The sequence below is a fragment of the Silurus meridionalis genome, chromosome 6, assembly GCF_014805685.1.
Source record: "Silurus meridionalis isolate SWU-2019-XX chromosome 6, ASM1480568v1, whole genome shotgun sequence".
Taxonomy (NCBI): domain Eukaryota; kingdom Metazoa; phylum Chordata; class Actinopteri; order Siluriformes; family Siluridae; genus Silurus; species Silurus meridionalis.
The window spans coordinates 26933302-26959554 of record NC_060889.1 but is presented as its reverse complement, the minus strand read 5'-3'; the positions used below and the strand labels follow the sequence as shown (position 1 = coordinate 26959554).

The window sequence follows — 26253 nt, the reverse complement described above, 5'->3', positions numbered from 1 at the left end:
GGTTTTTCTCTCACTGCTGGATGGTCACTGTGAGGAGACATCTGTCTTTTGGGGACAAAGGAGTGCAAAGCTTTAAAAAAGTCTGTCTGTCTGTCTGTCTGTCTGTCTGTCTGTCTGTCTGTCTGTCTATCTATCTATCTATCTATCTATCTATCTATCTATCTATCTATCAATGCCTCCCTCTCTGCCTTGTTCTCTATCTATTTCTTTGTCTCTATGTAGTAAAAGTAACTGTTCACATCAGCATTGTTAATATGAAATGACCATTACATGCTTCCTGAACAACCTATTCCACATGTATTCCCCATTTGCTGTTATAATGAGCTCCACTCTTCTGGGAAGATGTTCCTCCAGATTTAGTGGAGATTTGTGTGAGATTTCTTTCAGAAATGAATCAAAAACATGAATCAGGCAAGAACCCCAACACTCTCCAAGTCTGGATCCTACTGTATCATCCTGTACTCATTTGCATATCAGATGTGATTGGATGAAATGTGCTGAGCCTTAGTGACGATTGTTAATTTTTTTCTCATGCAAAAGAATGTTGTAAGTTTTTATCTATTTGTTTATTCAGTTGATTTTATTTGAAATAAATAGATACATTTAGAAAAATACCCCCCCTAAAAAAAAATTATAAAATATATATATATATATATATATATATATATATATATATATATATATATATATATATATATATATATATATATATATAAATATATATATATATATAGGGTTTTTGACTTTTTGTGAGTTTCTTTTTGTGAGGGCATGTCGAGAGCCTAAATGATGTGAGAAGAGATAAAACGAGCAGCAGGCGAAGTTTCACAGCAGAAACGGGAAAATAAAGACACACGTCTGCAAAAGTACACCATTAACCCTCAGCTTTTTTTCCCGTATTTTCCCCGCTCCGCCGTCTGGATCTTACGTGGGAGAACCGAGAACGTCAGGCAGAGGGGTAGAGATGGAGGGCAGAAGGATTTATATGAGCAGAGGGCAAAAGGTCACCGTCTTCCTCTCTATGGTCAGCTGACTGGCTCCAGGAGGACCTCGAGAAGAGCTCTGTGCCATCGAGTTAAGTCGATTGTGGGGTTAAAATTCTCATGAACTTTGGTCTGTTTTTTTTTTTCATGAAACAAAAAAAAAATCTGACTTAACTCTGATTAATTAATGTGAATAATATAATGTTGTTGTTTTTTTTTTTTTAAGCTACACATTGTGGCCAAAAGTATTCGCCTTTTCCAGCTTTTGGATGGTCTTTTAATGCAGTAGCATGACATTTTCCTTTCACTTTAACTACAAGACCTAAACGTGTTCCAGCGTGATGATGCCCCTGTGCACAAAGCCAGCTCCATGAAGATCTGCTTTCCATCAGTACCTGACTTTACTTACACCCTTGTGGGTGAATGAGGTCTCACACAAATCATAGAACATCTTTCCAGAAGAGTAAAGGTTATATTATGGTCAGGTGTCCATAAACTTTCAACCTATAATGTACTTTATTAATTAATTAATTAATGCTGATCTTCTGACCTTTTTTTTTTGCCCCAACCTGTTCAATCAAACCTTTGCCCTTGTACATCTTAATAAATAATCAAGTAATGATCAGTATATATGTATATAAGGGCTGTCAAAGATAATGTGTTAAATAATTAATTTTGATGGTTCTGTTTTACCATTATTAAAAACAATAAAAAAAAGAGGTGGAATTACAACCTTAAACTTCTTTTCTTTACTTCTTAGATATAAAAATAAATAAACTCCATTAAAAATGTTTAATCACTATACATTTGTGTATAAACATTTTTTTCCACTATACACTATACATTGATGCGCCAAGTCTCAAATCAGCACCAACATCCGCCATGACATCCGGCAATTAAAACCGTCCGTGTGGAAACATAGCGAGTTCCGTTTGATGTCCTGATGATTTACACCATTCAAAACACTATAATTACTTTCAAACATTTACAAGAATATTTTGTCTTCATGCTCTGTGTTAAGTTTAGTTTCACTACTAATAAACATACATTTGCATAAAGCATCAATATTTGTCCATGTGCATGTTGATTGGAGTATTAAAAACTTAAAAAATATTAATTTAAGGTGCATTTAGAAGCAGTTAGAAGTCACACACTTAGTATTAGCATTTCGGCTCAAACATCAAGAAGCTGCTTCAAGCAAAGTTCTTAAAAAAAAAATAATAAAACCCAAAAGTACACCAAAATGGGCAAAAATAACTGGAACACCCTTATTGTAAAAAATTACATTCAATTTCACTTATTTTTGCAAAAGTTGTTGATTAAGATATGAACGCAAGTTTGGGTGCAAATTGAAGAAGAAGATGAAGAGGAAGAAAGCACTGTTATATATACACTTTTATACAGCATAAAATTCAGTGTTTTTTCCATACTTTAGTCACAAAAACATTTTGCTACACAAGGGTTTATTCCAAATAACTGCACCACAATAATATCTGCACCATATTGATGTATTTATTTTGTCCAGTAAAATAAAATGTGTAAAATATTCACCTGCTACAATTTCAATTCCAATGTTCATAATCCACATTATCCAGATATGCACTTGTTTGGTCATTTTGATGTATTTCCTAGGCCTATTTTTAAAGAATTTTAGAGACCTGCAAGTCTACATGACCCACATATTTACCTACTACTACAATTCCATCCACTATTTATCTATAAAAATGCTACCTATGTAAACCTTCAGTAGCAGCTGGACATACAGGACATGAAACTACAAAGCTATATGGTGTCCTAACTTCTGGGCCAACGAGTTCAAAATACAAACCCAGGGAACATGAACGCGGTGTGTAAATTTGACGATGATTTCATCGCCGCCGAGACGGATCTCTGTGACAGAATGCGGACCATAATGGAGCTCTGTGCCGTACCTCACAAGTAATGAACCATGAGGTATTTCGAAGGCATCTGTCCGTCTGTCAGCGTTCCGAACAACGTTCTGCCTAAAATTAGCAACCTGTGAAACGGTGCGAGAGTGATGTCTTGCATCATGTCATTCATGAAGGACTTCTTTGTTCTTTCTTTACTTTTCTGCAATATTTAATATATAAGTTCATGTGAACTCGTCCGTGTTTCGGTTCAGCCGGACATCTGCAAATATGCACACAAATATATACACATATACACACTCATCGCACAAGCACACACACTGCGCTTCCTCGCTCAGCTGCAGAGTATAAACTACTGTTTTAACGTTCGTCTTTGGCATTTATTACTGTTTCAATAGGATCAGGTTACGCCTCCGTCTTGGGTTACGACGCTACACGCCGAGCACCGAAACCCGAGATACTTAAGGCATTTATCTCACAGTGTCCACACACAGAACACTTGGCGCTCACTCACTCGGTGTGGCCCCTATAAAGCTCAATCCACATTAAATCAACGCTTCACCTCTCGTGTTTTTTGTTGAAGTTGGACGCAGGCTCTTGAGCGAAGATGGACTGCCTGAACGGCTTATCTGCACCACCGGCCATGCTCAATCACACATTCCTGCCACTGCATATCCTTAAATAACACCGTCTGGAATATTTAGGAAAAAGCCACTTTACATTCCGAAAACACAAAGAGAAGGAAAAACATGAAGGAAGGAAGAAAGTCTGATGATTTCTCCTACATTAATGTAAATAAATGTTCAATATTTTATGCTACAGTATATAGTAATAATGTATTTTTTTTTACAAAAGCTCCTATGTCATATTTTTATTTTTTATATATATTTTATTATTATTATATTATATTATTGTATTCTCTTGTATATCCATAACATCCTTTTTTCCTTAAAATGGTATATTTCTCCAGTTTAAACATTTTGATATGTTTTGTTGTTTTATTGTGAATGGAATATGGATTTATTGCATTCTGGTTTTATTTATATTTTCTCAACTTTTTGGGAAATTGGAATTGTATATGAAACACGGTATTAAGTAAAGATCAAATCAAAGCAAAAAATATATATTTTTGTTTCTCAATTTATGGAAATGTCTTTGAGATTTATTTATTTATTTATTTATGTTATTATTTATTTTTGATTATCATTTTTTTCTGGCTAATGAAATTCGATTCCTAAAACTTAAACTCTAAAATGGATACAAATTAAGGTGCAAAAACCTTCAGTTTACATGAATATTCATTCAAATATTCCTAATCTGCCTACTAATGTTATATGCTTACAGAAATCATTGTGATAAAGAATTGGTTTCTTGGTGGGTGAAGATATTGGACTTCTGATCAGAAGACCCCTGAGCAAAGTCCTTATCTCTGAACTGCTTGGGTGCAGAAATGAGATGAGTGTAAGTCGGCAATCGCTGTAAATGTAAACGATAAAAACCCGACTGTCTTTAAATTGAGTCTAATAATTAAAGAAATAAGAAAGACAGCCTACAGGGAAGAGGTTCAGGATCCGAAACATGGTGTGTAGGTAACAACCTGGACCTCAAACTGAAGAAAAAAAAACATTGAACTGATTGTGGACTATCGATCAAGGCATTGACGAACCGCAAACACACCTGTATGAAAATGTTTATTTATATATATATATATATATATATATATATATATATATATATATATATATATATATATATATTTATTTGTAAAAAAGGAGTGCTAATTTAAATAATGCTGAAAGAGGTAGATATTTAGAAATGGTCCTTAGAACCTCAGCTGTTTGGAGATGAAGTAAAAGTTTATTGGCACCAGAACAGAGAAAAGTCTTGATTCATGTCTTCCCTGTACCCTGAGAAATGGTGGGATTAGTGTTTTGGTGGTTGAGGATTGGGGGGGTGAAGTGGGAGAGATTTATTAACACAAAAATGAATTCAGCATTTGCTGATATTATTTTATATTGATGCTTATCAGTGTTTCATGTTTGTGAAAAATATGGCCTCTTTTACAAAATGGCCATTTCAGGACCGTAGTTTCACCCAAGAAATGTTTTTCATATTAAATTTTTGCCCATTTGTGGTAACAGTTATTGTTGTAGAAAAAGATATTGGGACACATGACATTCCCAGCCATATCTGGTTCCTCCCCAAACTGTATATAATGTCTTTGCTGTAACATGAAATTTTTCCTTTACTTGAACTACAAGACTCAAACCTGTTTCAGCTCCATGAACAAAACCAGCTTCATGAAGATCTGCTTTGCATGGGTTGGAAGATCTCCTGCCATTGAGCTCTAAACATATTGAACATGATGAACTGGACCACTGACTGCAGCCCAGGCCTCCTCACCTCACCTATATCAGTACCTGTCTTTATTAACAACCTGGAATAAGCACAAAATCTGCAAAATCTGAAATGCTGGTGGCTTATTGGTTAAAGCATTGGACTATGGCTCTGAAAGTTTTGAGTTCAAATCCCAGAACTATTAAGTTGCTACTGTTGGGCCCTTGAACAAGGCCCTTGACCCCATAGCTGCTCAGGTGTACGGATGAGATAAATGTAAGTCTGTCTGAATAAGAGCGTCTGCCAAATGCCATATATGTAAAATGTCCTTAGTGATAACATTAGAACGACTACATACGTACTTCTTCAAAACGTGATTCGCACATCAGCTGCATCTACTGTCAGGCTTCTGGAGGTTCTGAAGGAACGTAGTTTCATTTCACTGTGTACTGAATCAGCTATTATATGGTTGAAATGACAATAAAAGCTTCTTGAATTGACTTGACTGTGATAGAAAATAAATCAAGACTTCAGACGCAAAATCAAGAATCAGTAGTTAAAATCAAGAATCCATAATCAGGGATCTATATTAAGAATCAAAAACAGCTCAGAACCTCAGTGAACAAATGCATTATAAACATGTAAAACACATTCTATAAATATAAAATCATTTTCACTATTTTGAAACCTTTTTTTTTCCCATCTTTCAGTCTCGCCTTCACAAAGCTGTTTCATGACACATAACTTAGATTCACAGACTCGTCTCTCCACTTGCATTATCGGATAATACGACACCCGCGTATCACAAAAACTCTCAAATCCCACTCATCTCATCTCATCTCATCTCATCTCATCTCATCTCATCTCCTCTCTTTTTGTCGGCTCTGAGACAGAGACAGACGGAGCGAGTCCAGGGTAGAGCTTAAGCTCTTCCCGGCTCGTCTGAGGTCGCCGTCAGACGAATGTTGCCCTCTCGGCCTCGTCTCCTCCTCCTCTCTTTATTCTTTATTGCGGCGCTGCGGCATTTGTTCCCCCGTCTGATGGGCAGGAGGGAGGGAGCGAGGAAAAACAGATAGAGCTCAAGAGTACATGATATTCTTCATCTCCTCCCTACAGCCTTAATGTCTTTCAGAGAGAGGGGAGGAGAGAAAGAGAACGACAGAAAAAGAGACAGAGGGCTGAGGCTACGTCTACGCTAATCCGAATAAATTTGAGTAAAAACGCTCCACGTCCACATTATCGGTTTCAATTATTTTCAAAAAGTTGCGGATTCACACTGAAATGTCTGAAAAGTTTTACGTTGCTCTACTGCGCGTGAGCAAAACGCCCGCCGTTTATTTACTTCCCGGTTCTTCGAAACGTCGCGGCAACATCGCGCCAACATCAAATTGCTCCCCTTGGGACCGTTTTTAAAAAGCTCAGTTTGCCTTGTCTGAGTGTGGACGGAAGGCCAAACCAGGGGAAAAAAATGTAAATGTATTAGTGTGGACATGACCTTTTTACATATTACGCGGTTGCTATAGTAACAAATTAGACGTAAAAGCTGTACTTTATTTGTTCTACGGGAATGTTTTACAAGACATTTACACGTTACCGTAAACTGATAAATTAACGACCCTACTAGCTTCTGGGCGGAGTTTATAACTCCACCCCCAAATTAATTGGAAAAATCTAAATTATTTGACAGTATTGTGCATATGATTAATGCTCATCAGCCATCTCGGGCGTTCTGATCAAAGCCTGCAGCACCGTAACGCTTCCCTGGCGTCAGGGAGGCAGCGCTCGGTGCTCACGCTGCCGTAACACACATGATGAGTGGCCGCGTAATACTCACACTGTTTCATGTACAAAGGCAGAATCCAGCTGCGGCATGAGCTTTAAACCTTTCAGAGGACAGGACGTGGATGGAGGGAGGGAGGGGAAAAAAAATGAGAGAAAATAATGCGGGGGTTCCCGGGCCACTGGAGAGCTTTCAAAGTGAAGATGGAAAGCAATCTCATATTCATCCACCACGACCTCCACCTCCCCCGCTATTCCTTTAATACACATTGGGGAATAAAAACGCAACAAATAAAACGTGGAGGGTCAGACTGCATGCCGGTCATTTTTCTCCCAGGAAAAAAAGAAAAGTAGGAGAAGAATCTGCAACGGCGGGTCACAATTTTCCCGACATTCCTGGCGGGAGACGTCGTAACGCAGCCCTTTATCGCAACAGCTCCCGGGTTGGTTTGGCCAAAAGAACTCTTAACTCGGCTCCGACGCTGGATTTGTTCTATCGAAGAAATTAGACCTGAGCCATGGTCAACAAGAGCATTGTTATTGTAGGCAGCTCTAACGGCTTCTCTCCTCCTCTTGTACTTTCACGCTCTTCTGTCTTGTTAACTCGTTACAACTTTGGCAGCGGTGCATGCGACGCCATTGTTTTTGTTCGGATTTTTTTTTTTTCTCTTGTACGTCCCGCTATAAATCTCTGGATATACAGTGTCGCAGCATTAAGGGTTTAAATCCTCCTCGAAAAGTTGGGAGTTGAGAGAAATCTCACACACAATAGAAGCGTTAGTCCATGAGCGTAGCTCCTAAAAATGACAATTTTTCTAAACTTTGTATTAAAAATCTCAATTATAATATTGTTTACAAGGATTTGTTATTTTCTACTCTTCAGTAACAAAGAGAAGTTACTTTTCTTTATCTGGGGATTTTCAAGAAATTCGAAGGACGGCAGATTAGTTAGTTAGTTTGTTGGGTATTTAGTTAATTAGCATTTAAATTAGCTAGCATTTATTTTCCATAGAGTGCAAAGTTGTCTCACTATATTATACAAAAAACTCATAGTAATCTCATAGTTTACAAGGACTTGTTATAAATCAAGCATTCTTGTCCTAGTGATGTCATCATTCAGTATCACAATACCACTATAATAAATAAAAAACGAAATTGAGATAATTTCCTTTCTTTTCCTTTCCTTTCCTTTCCTTTTGTCCAAAAAATGCAAAGTTGTCTTTGGCTTCACAATCTTATAAAACAAAAAAACTTATAGTAATCTCATAGTTTACAAGGACTTGTAATAATTTATTTTTTTAGTAATCAACTGGATTGTGGGTTTTATTTTTTTTGCTTGTTTAGCATCAAATTTGTAAAAAAAAAAAAAAGAAAAAAGGAAGAGGATATTAGCCTCCTTGTCCTAGTGATGTCATCAATAACGATTACAATATCACATAATAAATACCGCCGGCACCCACTCGCAAATCGACCCGCCTTTCCCTGACATCCACCTGTCTCACTCGCTTTCTCTGGCATCCCCCTGAGTGCCCTCGCCTTTCACCGCCACCCGCCACTCGGCAACCCTTAGGCCCGGTTTTGCTTGGTGGAGGTTGGCATCTTTCCCCTCTTTATTGGCGTCACCGGACTGAAACAGAGCGCACTGATAAGTCTCATCATCTGCAGGTATTTCTTACTGCTCATTCGGTCTGGTTTTGCCCTCCACTTTCACTCTGCTGGCACATACCCCCAGTGCCTGAATCAGGCCAGGGAACTGTCCGGCCTGAGCTGATTCCCCCCAGCATGAGAGGCGAAAGCTGGTGGAAAGTGCTCCCAGAGTCTGAGGAGCGGGTGAGTGGGTGGAAAAGGTTGGTCCACAGCAAAGTCCCCCTGGTGTCATTTCTCTCTTCCAGCATGGGTTTCGGCACCACTGTAACACACCACTTGGTTCCGTGCTGGAAGAAAGAGGCAGGCAATAGTTCAGCTTTCTTTATTTACTTACGTTTTCGCCCCGGTGCTTTTCTTTCCAGTACTCACGGCCTGCCTTTCTCTGTCTTTCACCTGTGTCACTCGCGTTCTCTCTTTAGCTCCTAACCATGTTTCTACGTGGACCGGGAAGCCCAGTCACCGTTCGGCGGCCCTTGGTGGCTCTCTCTCCGAGGCTGGCATCTCTCTCCTCTTTATTAGCGTCGCTGGACTGAAACAGAGCGCACTGATTAGTCTCATCAGCTGCAGGTGTTTCTTACCGCTCGTTTCTTCCGGCTCCGTCCTCCACTTGCTCACCGCTAGTACAGCATGCAATTGGGGGTCTTTGCAATTAACCTGTAAAATGCAAGCAAGTCAGGTACACAGAAGTTACAAGAAACTGTAACCTGAGCATGAGGTTTATTGGACATGTAGTAAAGTTTCTTTACAGCATTATCCTGAAAGGTACTCCATGTATAAGATCATTTACCCTATTCTACATTTCCAACGTTGCAAATAATTTATAGAATATTTCTAAACAAAATAGTTTGATATTTTAGTAATTGTTATCCAATTGACAATACAGTAATCCCCCTTTTATCGTGGTGGTTACGTCCCTAAACCGCCAGCAATAAACGGACGCCACCCCAAAATGTAATGTATATTTCTACTTGCTGGTTTCCGGAAATTACAGGTTTGTGATTGTATTGTTGTTGTACTCCTATACATGTTTCCAGAAATCCTTTAAATAGAAAAAGTAAAATAAATAAATAAAAAAAAACAAATCTATTAAAGTGTGACTTTAAAAGATCTATTAGGTGTAAAATGTCCACTAGAGTCCCATTGATATTCCCAAAACATCCTGATCTAGTTTCCACTAACTTTTTAACAATGAAGTGCCACTTCTATGACGAAAAATAGCACAATCCACCATTCTGACATGTTATAGTTAGAGAAAACCGTTCTGTAATTGAATTAGCACAAATCCTAAACAGCAAGTAAACAGTGACATTATTACATTCGATTGCATTTATAACATCATCAAGACGTGTTTGTTTAAGAGCCAAACAATACGGATCAATGTGACAAAACAAATGTAAATAAATATGCTAATTTTTCAGTTCAAAAGAACGAGAATATACACTATCCTATGTGTGTGTGTGTATATATATATATATATATATATATATATATATATATATATATATATATATATATATATATATATACCAATTTTAGCAAAAACAAGTCAAGCTGTTTGTTTGTTGAATAATTCATGTAATTTTTTTTTGTAATTACTTTTTATTTTAATTTTTTCATAATTCTCTTTTTTTTTATTATTATTCATTTTTCTTTGACTGAAAGCTTATGTGTTTATTTCATACTTTCCTGACTCAGTTTTTTAGCATTCTCTTTATGTATTTATTTTATTTTGAGTCGATGTTTATTAGTTACACAGAATTTGAAAGGGTATAACAAGAAGGGAATAATAATAAGAAGAGTATAGGAATAAGAATAAGAAACAATACTTTGGAACTAGAACATAATTTTACCGACATTTTGAATTAAATTAATCTCTTATATAATGAATCTCTGTATAATTTGTTTTTTTTTTTTTTGTACACATTTTTTATTCTTAAATTTTCATATATAACGAATCTCTGTGGCAGATGAGACTCCAGCCAGACTATAATCAGCTACACTGTTCCTCACAGATAATTAAACTGTGTGAGGTTTGACCGCAGAAGAGATGCTCGTATTGTTTTTTCCCCCCAGCTTTAGTAGAAATGATTTTATATATAAAGTTCGAATAAGGACAGGGGGAGCGAGCGATACCCAGACAATCTGCGAGCCACAGATCGTCTAACGGCAATGAAACACTAATCGTTCCACATCATCCATCTGCAGAATTAATCTGTCAGATGAAATAGTGTACATTCATCTCTCAGAGCTGCGTAATCGTCCGCTGGCTCAGCTCGCCAGTTCTGAGGCTGGAATAAACCGGTCTCGGGTCCTGCTGAAAGCCGTGACGGCCTCGCTGACAGTCATAAGCCCTGCTTTGACTCTACTGTCGGGGCACACTGGCCCTTTGTTTCTCCCAGTGACGAACCCCCCATCACCCCAGCTCTCTCTTACACACACATACACACACACACACACACACACACACACACTTACTCAGGCTGACTGCCAAAGCACCAATGTGTTCGCAGAACCCTGGAGTAAGCAGCCATCAGCGAGCTCGTCAATATCCAGGCCTAATGTGACAACATGGCACAAGGACACTGACAGACACGGCTGTGGGATTTGTCCGGGTTTAATGCACTAGGAATGAACGAGGATACACACAAACCCTTTCCCTTGTATGGGTATAGAAAAAATAAAAAACATGATATTCAATTGTTTTGTTACTTTTTATTTTATTCTATAAGTGGAAGTCAATGATGTCTCTCTCTCTCTCTCTCTCTCTCTGCTGTTGTTTCTCCCTTGAATAATTGACACAGATGGAATTTCCTAATTACATTTTTTTCTCTTCATTTTTCAACCATATGCCCACATTCAGGATTTTTTTTTTACTTTTCTCTAATCCTCTGCGGTGTGACAGCATGAAGGGATTAAAGGCATCAGAGCGCAGACAAATTGCCCCAATCCTGTGCAGTTATGTAAGTGTTGTTGTGGCAGGAGAACGCCTGAAAGGCAGGAAAGACAATATGGCTCAGGTTCTAGTCAGAGGTGGGAAGTAATGAAGTACAAATACTTTGTTACTGCACCTAATTATATTTTTTCTGGTATCAGTATTTTACTTTACTATTTATTTTTCGGACAATTATTTACTTTCGCTTATTACATTTTTACACAAATATCTGTACTTTCTACTTCTTACATTTTCGAAACAGACTCGTTATTTTAGTTTTAAACTATTCGGTGACATGATCAATATTTTTTCTTCTCATTATGTGCCATTTTCAGACCATCAACCTGTTTCTTCTTATTGCGCAATTATTTCAATCTTTCTCCGGTGTTTATTTCCTGTCAGATGTAGGCTAGTTTACAAAGCTAACAACAAGCAAGTCAGAAGGCAACAAGAAGTATGTGGTTAACGTGGATGAGACAGAGGGAGTCAGTGATGTAAACAAGACTGAGAACAGAGACATTCCTGATCACCTGATCATCATCTTCATCTTTGCTCTGCTTGTGTTCTATATGGTTGTTCAGCCTGGATACATCCATTAGGTAACACAATTTAAAATTAGTTTTGTAATTTGTAAATTTTGTAAGTTAGAAGAGGTACAGTTTCTCCGGTATCACCTCATTAATCGAGTTTACTCATGACAATCACGCCATTAATCACGATTAAATATTCAAATTCAATTGACAGCCCTAATATTAATATTATATAAGGTCCAGTTATCAGTGTGACACTAAAACAGGTAGTAGTAAAGGCTACTTTTTACTCAAGTATGTCACACCCCAAACTTCTTTACTTTAACTTGAGTTAAAAAACATGAGTATCTGTACTTCTACTTAAGTGAAGGATGTGTGTACTTTTGCCACCTCTGGTTCTAGTTGATATCACATTCCTTACATCTCTCACTCTCTCTCTCTCTCTCTCTCTCTCTCTCTCTCTCTCTCTCTCTCTCTCTCTCTCTCTCTCTCTCAAATGCCTGTATTGTCCAGCATGATCTATTTATAAAAATCACAAAAAAAAGTCTTTCCTAATATATAAAGGGTTAATTCAGGGCTCAGCAAGCACAAGATAATTTCACTGCATGATTTGGATTATCACTGTATACCAATGGCAGGCTGTACATTTGGCATTGGCTATAAAAAACATTAATGTTATAGAGGAGTGCAGTATAACAGAGAGCTGCATCACAGATGGGTATATACAGCGAGAAAAAATGTTATTGGAAAAATTGAAATGAACTTTCCCTAGATGTCCGTAAAGCGGAGTCTCAATCTTTAAGGCGACGGTTGGATGGTTGAAACACTTAAATGAGCACTTTCCAAGTTTGCTTTGTAGAAATCAAGAGTTATAGTCTGATTTATATTAAGGTTGTAATCCAGCATACCAGTGTAGATTTATTAATTGATAGAGACTCGAAGCACTTTTGGCGTCTGCTAAATGGCGCAAATGTAAGTGTAAAAATAGCATTACTAAAGCAAGAAACCCAATGAACACCAATGAACACAATTCATTACATCTCCTTTCACTGGAGCCACAGCTGCACCGCCCACATACATCATCTCTAGGAGAAGGATCGATATTAAACTCATAAAATCATCCCGGGTTTTCCCTGCATTCTTTCTGTTAATTTCTTCTCCTCTGTTAGTCAATAAAAAAATAAAAATAAATAAAAAATATCAAATCCACACAAATATATTTGAGCTTGTGCAGTTTGCTACAGATGCAGGTTGCGAGTTCTGACTAGCACGTTCTCTGACCGTCCAATCAGCACTCTGTTATACTGCATTTCTGTTGCATTGTAAGGAGGAGGAGGGGAGGGGGTGTATCAACATTCAATGTGGACAATCGCTGACACTGAAGACTCCTTCCTTTGAAATGTTTCGGAAATGCTACAGACAATGTATTTTAGAATGGAAACACATATAATCCCGCGGTCAGAGTGAGACAATTGAACAGTGTAAGACTTTCATGCAAAAGATTTGCAGCAGGATTGATGATTTTGGAAAGCTAATTTAAGCTTTAGAAATGTACAGAAAGGAAAAAAAAAACCCAGAATGCTCTGGAAAGAATGTAAAAAAAAAATAAAACATACACTTGAAAGCAATCTTTTTTGGCCCAACTCCGAACCATCCTGTGATTTACAGATTTATTTACATCCACATCCTCCAACAAAAGCTGACAGCTTACTTGCTAGACACGTTTCCACCAATTGACTCGGAACAAGTGCAAGACATCTGTAGGAAAAACAAAGAACACAGAGGCGCAACCGAAAGAAAAAGTCGGCCTGAGGTGCGATCGATAGAAAAACGGACGTGTTTATAATATAGCTTCTGTTTGAGAGATGAAAGTAAAGGATGTTCTCTATCTGTTTCCCCAGAGGAAGCCCTGTATAAGGAAGCACCACTCTTTCCAGATCATATAAGAAATAAAGAAGTGTGTGTGTGTGTGTATATACACATTTTTCCATCCACTCTCTGGATGAGAGCAGCTGCTTGACCCTTGTCCCCTTTCGCGCTGTGTGAATTCGCCCACTTCAAACCAGTAGCTTTCCAAAAAACCTCTCCTAGGCTCTATAAATACTTCGAATCGCCACGCTTTTTAAAAACAAACACGACGCCGAAATAAGGAAAGAAATGCAGCTTTTAAAGCTCAGAATAACCCGGGCTCTGGGCGCCGTGCTTCTTTCATGTCCGAGGAAGCAAGAAACAATCTCATTGTTACATTGTTACATTTCCTCCTCACCCCATGAAACTTCTCTACTTCTTTATTATGAGGTCACCGCCAGGACCCGAGTCCTCCACCGGGAGCGCTCACGAATATGGCGGCATCCTTTGAAGGTGCAGAAGATCGTGTTGAGGGTTAACGGCGAAAGCACTCAGGTATTAGGATCGGGTCGGGGTCAAACATCGAGTCGATGCTACGGATTTTCTGGAACAAAAATGATGACGAGTCAGGGCTTTAGGAGGTTGTTTTAAAAAGTTACGCTGGAATGCAGATCACAACCTTGTGACCGACATGGGTCATGCTATGGGGTGAAACCTCGCTGGCATCGGGAATTTTTTAGTCTTAAATTGTTTTAAAGACCCTTATTTGAAATTATGTCTTTAAATATCATGGTTTATCTTTTAGAAAGAAAGAATAAAAATGTTCGTTATAATCGTAAGTTTGTCCATAATGAGTGAGCCGGTGGCAACTGTCGTGAAGGAAAACCCCCTGACATAGCATGAGGAAGAAACCTTGAGAGGAACCAGACTTAAGAGGGAACTCAACCACATCTGGGTGACACAGAATGTTAATTTTTTAAAGATAAATAATGTTGAGTTGTGCAGTGATGGTGATCAAATGCAAACTGTAGTCCTGTAGCAGACTGTTGACATTAAGTACAATACATAATTAAGGGGGAAGATCCGAGAAGAGGAGAGGGACAGGAACAGTCACTGGTACCTCAGGAGCATGTTTACCTCAAGAGAGAGAGAGAGAGAGAGAGAGAGAGAGAGACAAGAATCGTGACAGGAAGAGAAAGATATGGATTATTAATTATCCTTATTGTATAAAAGTTAAAGACACTGTGCAGTGGAGACTCCGGCTCCTCGCTATGGCAGCATAACTAAAAGGGAGAACCAGAAGGTAATACAGACATGAGGGATCTCTGGGATAAGAGACGACCCACCACACCACCGTCAACAAACCTGAGTGAACGTGTGAGAGTGAGGGGAGGACAGCATACACATATCCCAGTTCACCAAACACTCTATATCCATGATCCCTCCAGATCTGAGCCTTTACCTAAGAAAAAATCTTGACCAAATAAATATGTTTTCAGCCTTGACTTGAACACTGAGTCTGTGTCTGAGTCTCGAACACTGGTTGGAAGGCTGTTCCATAACCGAGGGGCTTTATATGAGAAAGATCTGCCCTCTGCTGTAGTCTCCATTATTTGAGGTACCAACAAATAGCCTGCACCTTTTGATCTATATTGGCGAGGAGGATCATAATGGTACAGAAGTTCACTCAGATACTGCGGTGTGAGACTGTTAAGTGTGAAAGTGTGAAACAAATGTTTGTTAATATATATATATATATATATATATATATATATATATATATATATATATATATATATAAACATTTGTGGACACCTGGTATGTGTCGTTTTACCATTGCATTCCACATTTAGTTCCTATTTGCTGTTATAATAACCTTTACTCTTCTGGAAAGATGTTTCACTGGATTCTGGAGTGTGCTTGTAGACGTTAGTGGATTTTCTATTTATTTTTTGGTCAACAGACAATAAGCAGCACCTGTTCAGTAGTCTGGGGTGGGCCTAAGCAGTTGGTCAGGGTCTGTGAATAACCTATTTGCCTTTTACAACCTTGTAAAAATCAATGACCTTTTAAAAAGTGCACCACAGGAGCATGTAAAACCTCTGAATGTAAAAGCCAGAGGCAACAAAAGAGATGGGGGAAACGAGTAAAAATGTGAAAGAGACAAATTGAAGGAAGGAGAGAATTATTCAACAGGTAAGCAAGTGTCAAACTGTTACAGCAGGCACAGGTATAGCAAGCAGAGACAGGGCTGCCAAATCCTGTTTAATTACCCCTGAACAATCCAGCAGTTCACTCACTTGGTCCCTTCCACATCCACCCAGCTCTGGCGAATGAATGAGTGCCTGTCTTTGTGCATGGGAAGGATTAAGCAACTGAATAATTGTGTGACAGAGTTCCCTGGAAGGGAAAATAGAGGGGAAAAATGAGTGCAAAATGTTTATACATTTAAGCATTATCTCAGTAATGGAGAAGCATTATGGAGAGGGGGAAGAGTGTACACTGATGGTTTGAGTCTGGGAATGTAGGGACTCTATAATAGGTACACTATTGCAAAATGTAAATAAATGTACTGAAATGAGGCTACTACACTATGAATACATTTAAGTGGAATGAGCATTGGTGGAAAGATGGCCCTGACCCTTACCACTGTTTGGAATTTAGATTTGACTTGAGTGGCAGATTCAAAACATGGAAAAGGATCAAGAGATCTAAATCTAGATCATTATGAGACCTGAAACACCTCTTATATCCGGCTATTACACTTTTACATTTATGACCATTTGTTTTTCAGATACCTTTATCCAGAGTGACTAACATTTATCTCATTCATTCTGTACAGCTAAGCAACTATGGGGTTAAGGGCCTTGTTTAAGGGAATATGGGAATATGCTGAAACTTACACTATAGAAGCAAAAGTTTTTTCACACTTCACACCTTCACACTTCATCTCTAAATGATCAACCTGTTGCCACAATGTTTAAAGCATTTACCTTTAATGGAACTAAATGGTCTGAACCTGACAATGTCATTGTGCATAAAGCAAGCTTCATGGAGATATGGTTTTAAAGTGTTTAAAATTTTTGGCGTTTGGCAAATGCTCTCATTCAGAGCTTATAACATTTAGCGTATTCGTCCAACTAAGGTTAATGGAAGGGATGAATTCAAACGCCCTGAACCCTGCTGTATATGTGTAATATGAACTTGAATGTTAACGTGCCCCAGGCCACCTCATGTGAAATCAGTACATAACCTGACATTTGAGATATCAAAACAATGATTGGCTATATTGTGTTAAATTAAAAAAAAACTTGATTGTTATAAACCCTGAAAGAAAATATGCTTTGATTGATCACTTAAATGTACTTTCTTTCTATCTGTACAAAACATTGTTACAAAGCAGCTTTATGGAGCTCCAAATGTTGATCTCAATTCCTAATAAGCAAGCCAGAGGTGGCAGTGCTGAGCAAAAACAATTACTTTAGAGACAAGGAAGAACCCTTGAGGGGATCCAGACTCAAAAGTGAACTCATCCTCTCATGGCCTCAGACTTTCTTTCACAATTACTTTGCGAACTGCATGATAAATTTGCTCAGATCCATCATCATCCCTGACACAGTGAGGACAGATGAAGCTCTGGTGGAAGGCTAAATTGTTGCCAGGGGAAATCCCCAGGTGCTGGCTCTGGGACTCCTATAAGAGGTGAAGAAATGGAGCACAAGACTGAACACATGTAGGCATGCTGCCTGAGCCACTTCTCTGAGGAATGAATAGAAAACCCCCCAAATTGTCAGATGTGATTAACGGCACTTCTTACCCCAGCCGCCTAGAGAGACTATAGGTCACCTGTGGCAGTAATCGCTGACATGACAAATATTGCTAATTTTTTTTCCTCCGTCGTCTAATTGCATCTAAATAATCTCATGTATTCCCAAGGTCACAGACTGGGAAAGGTGAGAGCGATGAACCAGTTTTCAAAGATCTGGGTGAAAGTTAGATGCGTTTATGTGGGTTTTCATGCCTTGCTTGTGCTTGTGATCGGCTTCAAATATGAGATTTTTACTTTATCATTTTAAAAACAGCCAGCAAGTTCACAAGCTGTATAACTATAGCTAGCAATCTGAACCAGGCATTACACTCTGATTGGCTGTGGCTTTTTTAAAGAGTCATGTAACATTAAAAAAAATGTACTAGCATTCAGACATTGCAGTACTGGACAGAATCATCTGGAAACCAAACACTGCCCTGCTGCCACTGCATGCTCTGCTGCCTCAGCTCCATTTGGATGTAATCACGAGCAGACCAGGAGCCCTGCTTCCTGTTAGCACTTCCTGATTAGCACCAGTAAGGTCTTATAAATGCGCCCTCCTGAGTTGCCCTCCTGTTAAGTATTCTGACTCGGACCTCCCCAAAAACCAAAGGCACCGTCAGAGTGATGAATACTGCTGTTGTGATGTGAGCGTGGAACTCAGGGCCACATGTACTTTGAGAAACCTGATCTTTACTCAAAAAGAAGTAAAGAAATTATATATATATATGAATATATATATAAAGTGGTGAAATAGGGGTGGGGCAAAATGAAGACAGAGTGAAATGAACATCAACCAGGCCAGACCCACTTTTCTTCCATTTTTTGATTTATGGCTTTCCAGCGTCTGTTTGTTTACATTCCTAAGCGGGCATGGCAGCCACGTTTTCAGCTTCAAACGAGTTGACGCCCGAGTGGTTTGTTCCCCATTTGGCCTTTCAAGATCTGCTGCTGTTCTGATGCTTCATTACGAACAATCTGAAGAGTCTGCACGAAGCTGTGACCAGGATATAGACCAAATCATTTTCCATCAACTCGCCAACCCATTTGTGGTTTAGTGTGACGATGAAAAAAAAAAAAAAACTAGCTAACGTAGAAACCAAGAACAATAAACAAGTGCCAATTAGCTAGTTTTTGATGGTTCTGCTTGGGTTCTTCAGAAGGAGCAGACAGATCAGAGCCTGTTCGACTGAATGTTTTAAAGAACAGACAAATAAGAAGGTAAGAAGCACCAAAACCTACACAATTAAATTTACAGCTGTTACACTGTTGGTTTATTAGGAAAATATTACATATTCTTTGGATGCAGCAAAAGTATTTCCAGAAAATAAATTTACAATCCACCATTTTAGCAAAGATACCAGTGGTGGACGAAGTACACAAAGCATGTACTTGAGTTAATGTAGAGATACAGTAGGTAAAATATAACTCCAGTAAAAATAAAAGTTCTAACTTAAATGAAGCCCTGGGTAAACCACGCCATGACCCAACGTCTCCCCCATTGATTAGTTTCAGCTTCAAAAAGTTTATCTCTGCTTCCGCTACCATCACTGGATAAGTAAGACAAATTCTCAGAGCAGTCCACAAATCTGGATACATTTCTGAGAGCCCAATTTCATATATAAATATCACTCTAGATTTATTGCACATCTGATTAAACATTTTATTGTGCACAATTTATCAATCGCTTAGAACCAAGCAATATGAACTCCTTTGCTAATTGTAACCATAAGATACAGTACATTCAACATCTATATCCATATAATATGTTTTTTAAATGAGCCTTTTAAGCTGCACTGGAGACTCCCTTCACTAAACTCAGATCAGGACCCATTCAGTACCATCACAGAAAACCTTTGACATCACCTCAGTAGTTTGGTTGTTATTGTTTTGTTGCTACACACATATTGATAAAGTACATACTATAAATTACAAGGTTATGCAGCTAAAAGATATATTGTAATAGCGACTGTTTTATCCTTTCTGTGGACGCCCCGTACCCTGGCAGCTCATACAAAGGGTGGCCTGGTGGTGCAACCACCATCAAGGTGGCGTTTTACAGCTCCAGATTCTCCAACATTGAGGTGGAGTTACTGGCTGGCTGGTGTTTTACATGTTCTCCCCATGTCAGTGTCTGTTCTCTAGTTTCACCTGCCTCCCAAAAACAGTTTTAACGCACCCACAGTTCCCACGCTCTGGATCCACAGCTACAGACTTCCACAGTAGATCTAGATCCCCACAATAGCAATGGTTCTTCATTTCCATGTGAAGTCATTGAACTAGAATAATAATGCAGAACAGCAGACACCCTCACACTCGCTCAAATCCTAATAATTTACACAGATTAGCAGTGTCAGTGTACCAGGATGGGGAAGAGGTCCTCGTTTTTCCTTCCTGACTGATGAGCAGACAGATAGATATATAGATGTAGGCCACTAGATTCGTTCTCTCACCCAAGCAAGACATGGATGTGGAGTAAGGAAAGAGCGCCACCACACCCTGGCTTCATTACACTTAAAGGACAACTCTAGGACATTCAAGAATATAGATTTTACTCTGGCAGAACATTTGGGACTCGACCTCAATTCACTTTGGCTATCAGTATCACAGTTTCTCTCAGAATTCACAACCATTTCTTATTTACGGGATTTTGGTGAAAAAGGTTTTATTGGGAAATTGCTATATAAGTATTGTATTTAAAAAAATAAATAAAAATGTATATCTTTCAGGCACTATGATGGCAGTTATTATTGTAGAAAATATGTAGCAATCCAAGATAAAAGGCTGATTGGACTCATAAAGAGGTGTGTTTTTTTGTAATCCACCACCAAATCGGAGACATTTTTTTCTTGATTGTTTCGTCTCATTTCTACTGTTATCACACCTTTACATGGTCCGTATAAAAAACGTAGCAGCTAGCAAAACAGAAATATTTAGTTATTAGTTAGCAGCCACGTTGCCAATTAGCCTAGCACCAGTGTTCTCCGTAAAATGTATAGGAAGTATGTAGAATTTATTATTCCACATTTTGAGTAAGTCTTCTGGTTTCACACATTCACACATTAACAGGCTTTGGTATTAACAATAAATTCATATTTTTTATATATTTAATAATAATGAAGATTACACACATTTATATAGTGTATGGAATTCAGATCGGAAGGTCATGGGTTCAAATCCCAGCACAACCAAACTGCAACTGCTTTGTCCTTGTGCCCTTAACTCTTAATTGCTCAGCTGTCTTTTTAAAGGGGAAGGTCGTAACGTTAAGAGCCCTCTGCTGCCTCTGAAAGGAATTGCAAATGTAATTTACCAAAGGTTCTTTCCACAGTGGACTTGTACACCTTCCTCCAACTTCCAATACTTTTTTTCTATAGGAAAAGGGGCGGGGCTTAAGAGGTGGCTGAAGGTAGGGCGAATTTCAGGGCCACAATAAATAAACAGGAACCTGACATGAACATCGTTTACTCTATATCTTTATCTCATTAATCATAACTATTTTTAGATATCTCTGAAATAATGTGAAGAGTTTTTGATAATGTGCAAATAAATAGACATAATAATCACCTTTCAGGCATTAATATGTGTGAATAAACAGCACTATAGCTGTCTTGGAGAAAATATGGTCTATTTTATTTCGGCATTTTAAAGAGTCAGTAGAAGAGAGAATTAGCTGGAAAACATTTGGCAGGGAAATTAGGTGACTAGGAAAATGTAAATGGTGTCCACCAGGTGCTTGATGGTAGATTATTGAGCTGATTAATCTGCAGCATAGCAGGTTTATGGGTTAATTAGGCCCACAAGTCCACAGGAAAAGTGATGGATCCTGAAATGTAAACAACTCCCTCAGTGCTACACACATACAACGTTTTTAAATAAACAATAAAACTGACCAAATGAGAATGTATGACTAACCTCTGAAATAAAGGAAAGGGGAAGATGAACAAGGACATTTCACAACCATCCCTTACTCCATTCTTTCCAAAATAAAAGTGGGTGGGGGGTGCAATGATAGAAAAAAAAGATAGACATTCTTCTCCAGTAATTGAGTATTAAGAAAACTATGAATCCTTTAGAAAAGTATTTGCAGGAATGTATCTGCTCCTGGATTTCCTGTTCAAAAACGTGATTTCCTACCATGAGAACTTGATTAAAAAACTCGGTTGAAAGTTTGTGTTCAACCCTCTAACTTGGAAAACGAGAGAAAGAGGGAGCGGAGGAAAAGAGAGAACGGAGAGAGAGAGCGCCTGACTTTTTATACTTTCTGCACAATTTCCTCCCTATTTCCTCCCTAAAGACCAAGTGTCTGCAGAATGTGCAGAGTAGGCTTTCTGTGAAGCAGAAAAATGCTGGGACCTGCTAGTGGAGCACGAAAGAAAGAAAGAAAGAAAGAAAGAAAGAAAGAAAGAAAGAAAGAAAGAAAGAAAGAAAGAAAGAAAGAAAGAAAGAAAGAAAGAAAGAAAGAAAGAAAGAAAGAAAGAAGAAAGAAAGAAAGAAAGAAAGAAAGAAAGAAAGAAAGAAAGAAAGAGTACAAAACATCCTGCTTCTTTCTGTCCAAATGGATGCTTGAATTCTTCGCTATGTTTTGGGCTCAGTTTATGTAAAACAGAACCACAATTCCACTTGACACACACACACACACACACACACACACACACACACACATAAACACACATGTCTCACAGATGAATCCAGTTCTGGGCCATGCTGCCTAGTGAGAATGTGTGTGTGGAAGATCAGTTAGCAAACAAAGCTAAATGTAATACACAGAATTACAGCACACATAAAGAGTATTTTCTATGTAATACAACAAATCTAAGAGAAACATAAATTTTAATGAGGGTTTTACCTCATTTCTGCTGTTATCACACCTTGACATTGTTTATATTAAAGAGTAAACAGCTAGCAAAACACAGTTATTACTTAGCGGGCATGTTACCATTTAGCCTAGCACCAGTGTTCTCAGTGTTCTAACTGTATAGGAAGTATATAGAATTTAAATTAAATATTATTAAGTTAGCCTTCTCTTTTCACACATTCGCATTTGATAGGTTTTAGTATTACAAATAATGCATACTAATATATTTAAGTTTAACAAGGATTTGACACATTTTCAGGACAAAATCGATGCTAATGATTAGAATTGTCAGGTAAAAATATGCTATACAAGTCCAAATTATGTTGATTTGTGTCACACATCTCTGGATTACGTTATTTCTGGCTGTATTTTTTTTTTATGTGATGTTTTCTAATACAAGAAAGTCTTTAGGACCCCTTCATCATTTACCTCCATAAGAGGAAAAAGAAATGATGAAGGAAAACTATTGTAGTTATTATCATTGCTGTGACATATGTGAATTTCTATACATTAAATGTATAGTGCTTTTTACTTATCACATACTTTACAGCCCAGTTAAATTCCTTCTTTACAATTAAGGGGTGAGATATGACACTGCATACCTGGAGCACAGAGGGAAGAGGGCCTTGCTCAGGGGGCCAAAGAGTGGTAAAACCTTCCGATCAGTAACCCAGAGCCTTAACCGCTGAGCGACCTCTTCTCTCAAAACGTTATTAAAATCAGTCAAAATGAAGGACGTTTAATGCTGATAAGGAATTGAAATCTGATTCAGTTCTTTTTGAGTTCCATTGTAACTCAAGAGGCAAAAGGACGCTTGAGGAAACTCGAGGTCATGCTTGCTGTCTGCTGTCAGGAAGGTGTCAGGAACAAAACACCTTTTCACAAAGCAAAGGGCTTTAAAAACACTTCAAGTTCCTGTCCACTTCCACAGGGGAACCAAGTGGTGAAGCAGTGAGTGCTGTTTAGTGGTGTCGCCAAACACTCAAGGCCTATGTTAAGGCTGATCCATGACAAATGCATGGATCCCAAGGATCTGTTTTTCTGACCTTGATTGGGGAGGAAAACAATATTATTGCGTGTGCACAACCGTGGAAAAACTAACACGAAGAAACCTTGCTCTTGATTTACAAGGGCATGCTCTCAGGTTGAAGATCTGAATTTTAAAGCTATATTTCAGATGATTTATTCAAAAGAAACTGTGTAGACTATTAAAGATGGATAGTACCATCATATTCTAACAAATCTCCGATAGTTTCTTATCCTTTTTACACCAGAAGAAGTGTGTATTTGTGGGAAAATAAAGATCTGGATGTGCTTGAGGTCAGGTTAAAAAAAAAGACTCTAAAAGGAAACATCAAACTCCATTCTTTTTAGACATTGGCAGCTCAAATCTTTGAGCTTCAGGAAACCAGGCTTTGGGACATTTAGCCTTTTGAGGTCAAAGGTAACATATTTATACCTGGCATGTTGCTGGGATGTTGGGTAAAAAGGCTTGAGGACGAGATCATGTACAGGGCTGAAAAAAAGCAAGCTGATCACATATGAATAATAGTAGAGCAGTTTGGATTTCTTAAGGAAAGCTAGAAATGTTAATTCTACCATTTTAACATTATTTCTTCCAACATGCTTCTTGATATTGAATATAATTTTAATTGTGTCACTTTTTTGAATTTGCAACAAAAAATTATTTGAATTACAAATAATTAATTAAAAAAGTCAACTGACTTTTTCAAATGACAAATGATAAGACTCTAGAGAATTAAAATGCATCCTAATAAACCCACTAATTAATTTGCTTAAATCCAGAAAGAATCTCATTCCAAAACACCAATCTACCTACGATGAAAAAAAGCGATTCGTTGGTTCAACATCCACAACTTATAAAGGTAAATAGATTAGACTAAAAAATTTACATTTCAATCTCCACTTTATATATATATATATATATATACAAATTAAAATGTGAACATAAATGTATGTGTTAAGAGAATTTAAAAAAACGTGCAAACTCGATTCCAAGAAAGTTGGGACAATGTACAAATTGTGAATAAAAAAGGAATGCAATAATTTACAAATCTCATAAATGTATATTTTATTCACAATAGAATATAGATAAGATATCAAATGTTGAAAGTGAGACATTTTGAAATGTCATGCCAAATATTGGCTCATTTTGGATTTCATGAGAGCTACACATTCCAAAAAAGTTGGGACAGGTAGCAATAAGAGGCCGGAAAAGTTAAATTTACATATAAGGAACAGCTAAAGGACCAATTTGCAACTTATTAGGTATATATTAGGTATATTAGGTATAAAAAGAGCCTCTGAGAGTGGCAGTGTCTCTCAGAAGTCAATATGGCAGAGGATCACCAATTCCCCCAATGCTGTGGTGAAAAATAGTGGAGCAATATCAGAAAGGAGTTTCTCAGAGAAAAATTGCAAAGAGTTTGAAGTAATCATCATCTACAGTGCATAATATCATCTAAAGATTCAGAGAATCTGGAACAAAGTGCGTAAGGGTCAAGGCCGGAAAACCATACTGGATGCCCGTAAACTTCGGGCCCTTAGACGAATGGGACAACATTCCTATTCCTAAACTTAAGCAACTTGTCTCCTTATTCCCCAGACGTTTGCAGACATTTGCAAAAGATGGGGATGCCACACAGTGGTAAACATGGCCTTGTTCCAACTTTTTTGAGATGTGTTGATGCCATGAAATTTTAATCAAATTATTGTCCCTTAAAATGATACATTTTCTCAGTTTAAACATTTGATATGTCATCTATGTTGTATTCTGGGTTAATAAATATTGAAATTTACAACTTCCACATTATTGCCATCTGTTTTTATTCACAATTTGTACAGTGTCCCAACTTTTTTTGGAATCAGGTTTGTAGAAAGTAGTCCAAAAATTACTTACATACAGTAATAAAGTACATTCACTCAAATATTTTACACCATTGTGAAAAAGCCAGTAATTCAAAAGAAAATTATACAGGTTTAAACTTATATTTATAGCATGATCAACAAAAGAACATCAAGTTTAAAACCCGCTGTTTGCAAGATGCTTCCCATCCTTTTGGGAAATAAATTTGTCTGTAAATCTCTTTTCTCAAATTGATTTAAATTTATTCGTAATGCTAAAAAACAGAGTTGGCGCAATGAAAGTCTGAGAATGATGTCATAAATGAGAGGTATCTCTGGCTCCATTTTCAACACCTCTGTTGTCAACAGGGAGATTAACAAACCACAGGTATGTCACAATCGGCAGGAAAATCGTCTAGGAAAAAAAAACAAATAAACTCTCATTATGTCATCAGGCATAAACGTTGATTGTTCTGTAAATGTCGATTTTGGCATTGACATTGCAGGCTGCTGGGGAAATCTGTCAAATACAGAATGGGTCTGTGGGCAATGTGTGTGTTTATACAACTACACTATGATTAGCATCATTTTCACTACTTCATCTTAAGCATAATTTCCACTACAGGACATAGTGTTCCAAATTGTGCTAATTAAAAAGTAACATTATCGCTGATTTATTTCTGGTTTCGCCAATGGCTTTAATAGAACCGGGACAAAAAATGTTTGGTGATCAATTGGCAATAAAATGATACAGAATAAAAAGGTAATAATAAAAAA

General features: G+C 37.8%; 1 long non-coding RNA gene across 1 annotated transcript in view; it reads right to left on the bottom strand.

The window, feature by feature from the left end:
- Positions 1–5211: 5211 nt before the first annotated feature.
- Positions 5212–26253, bottom strand: part of LOC124387830 — a 52856-nt gene continuing 31814 nt past the window's right edge. The window contains exons 2-3 of the long non-coding RNA XR_006926237.1: positions 9005–9164; positions 5212–8922 (exon numbers count right to left, since the gene is read on the bottom strand). This is a non-coding gene — a long non-coding RNA (uncharacterized LOC124387830). The remainder of the gene's footprint in view (positions 8923–9004; positions 9165–26253) is intronic.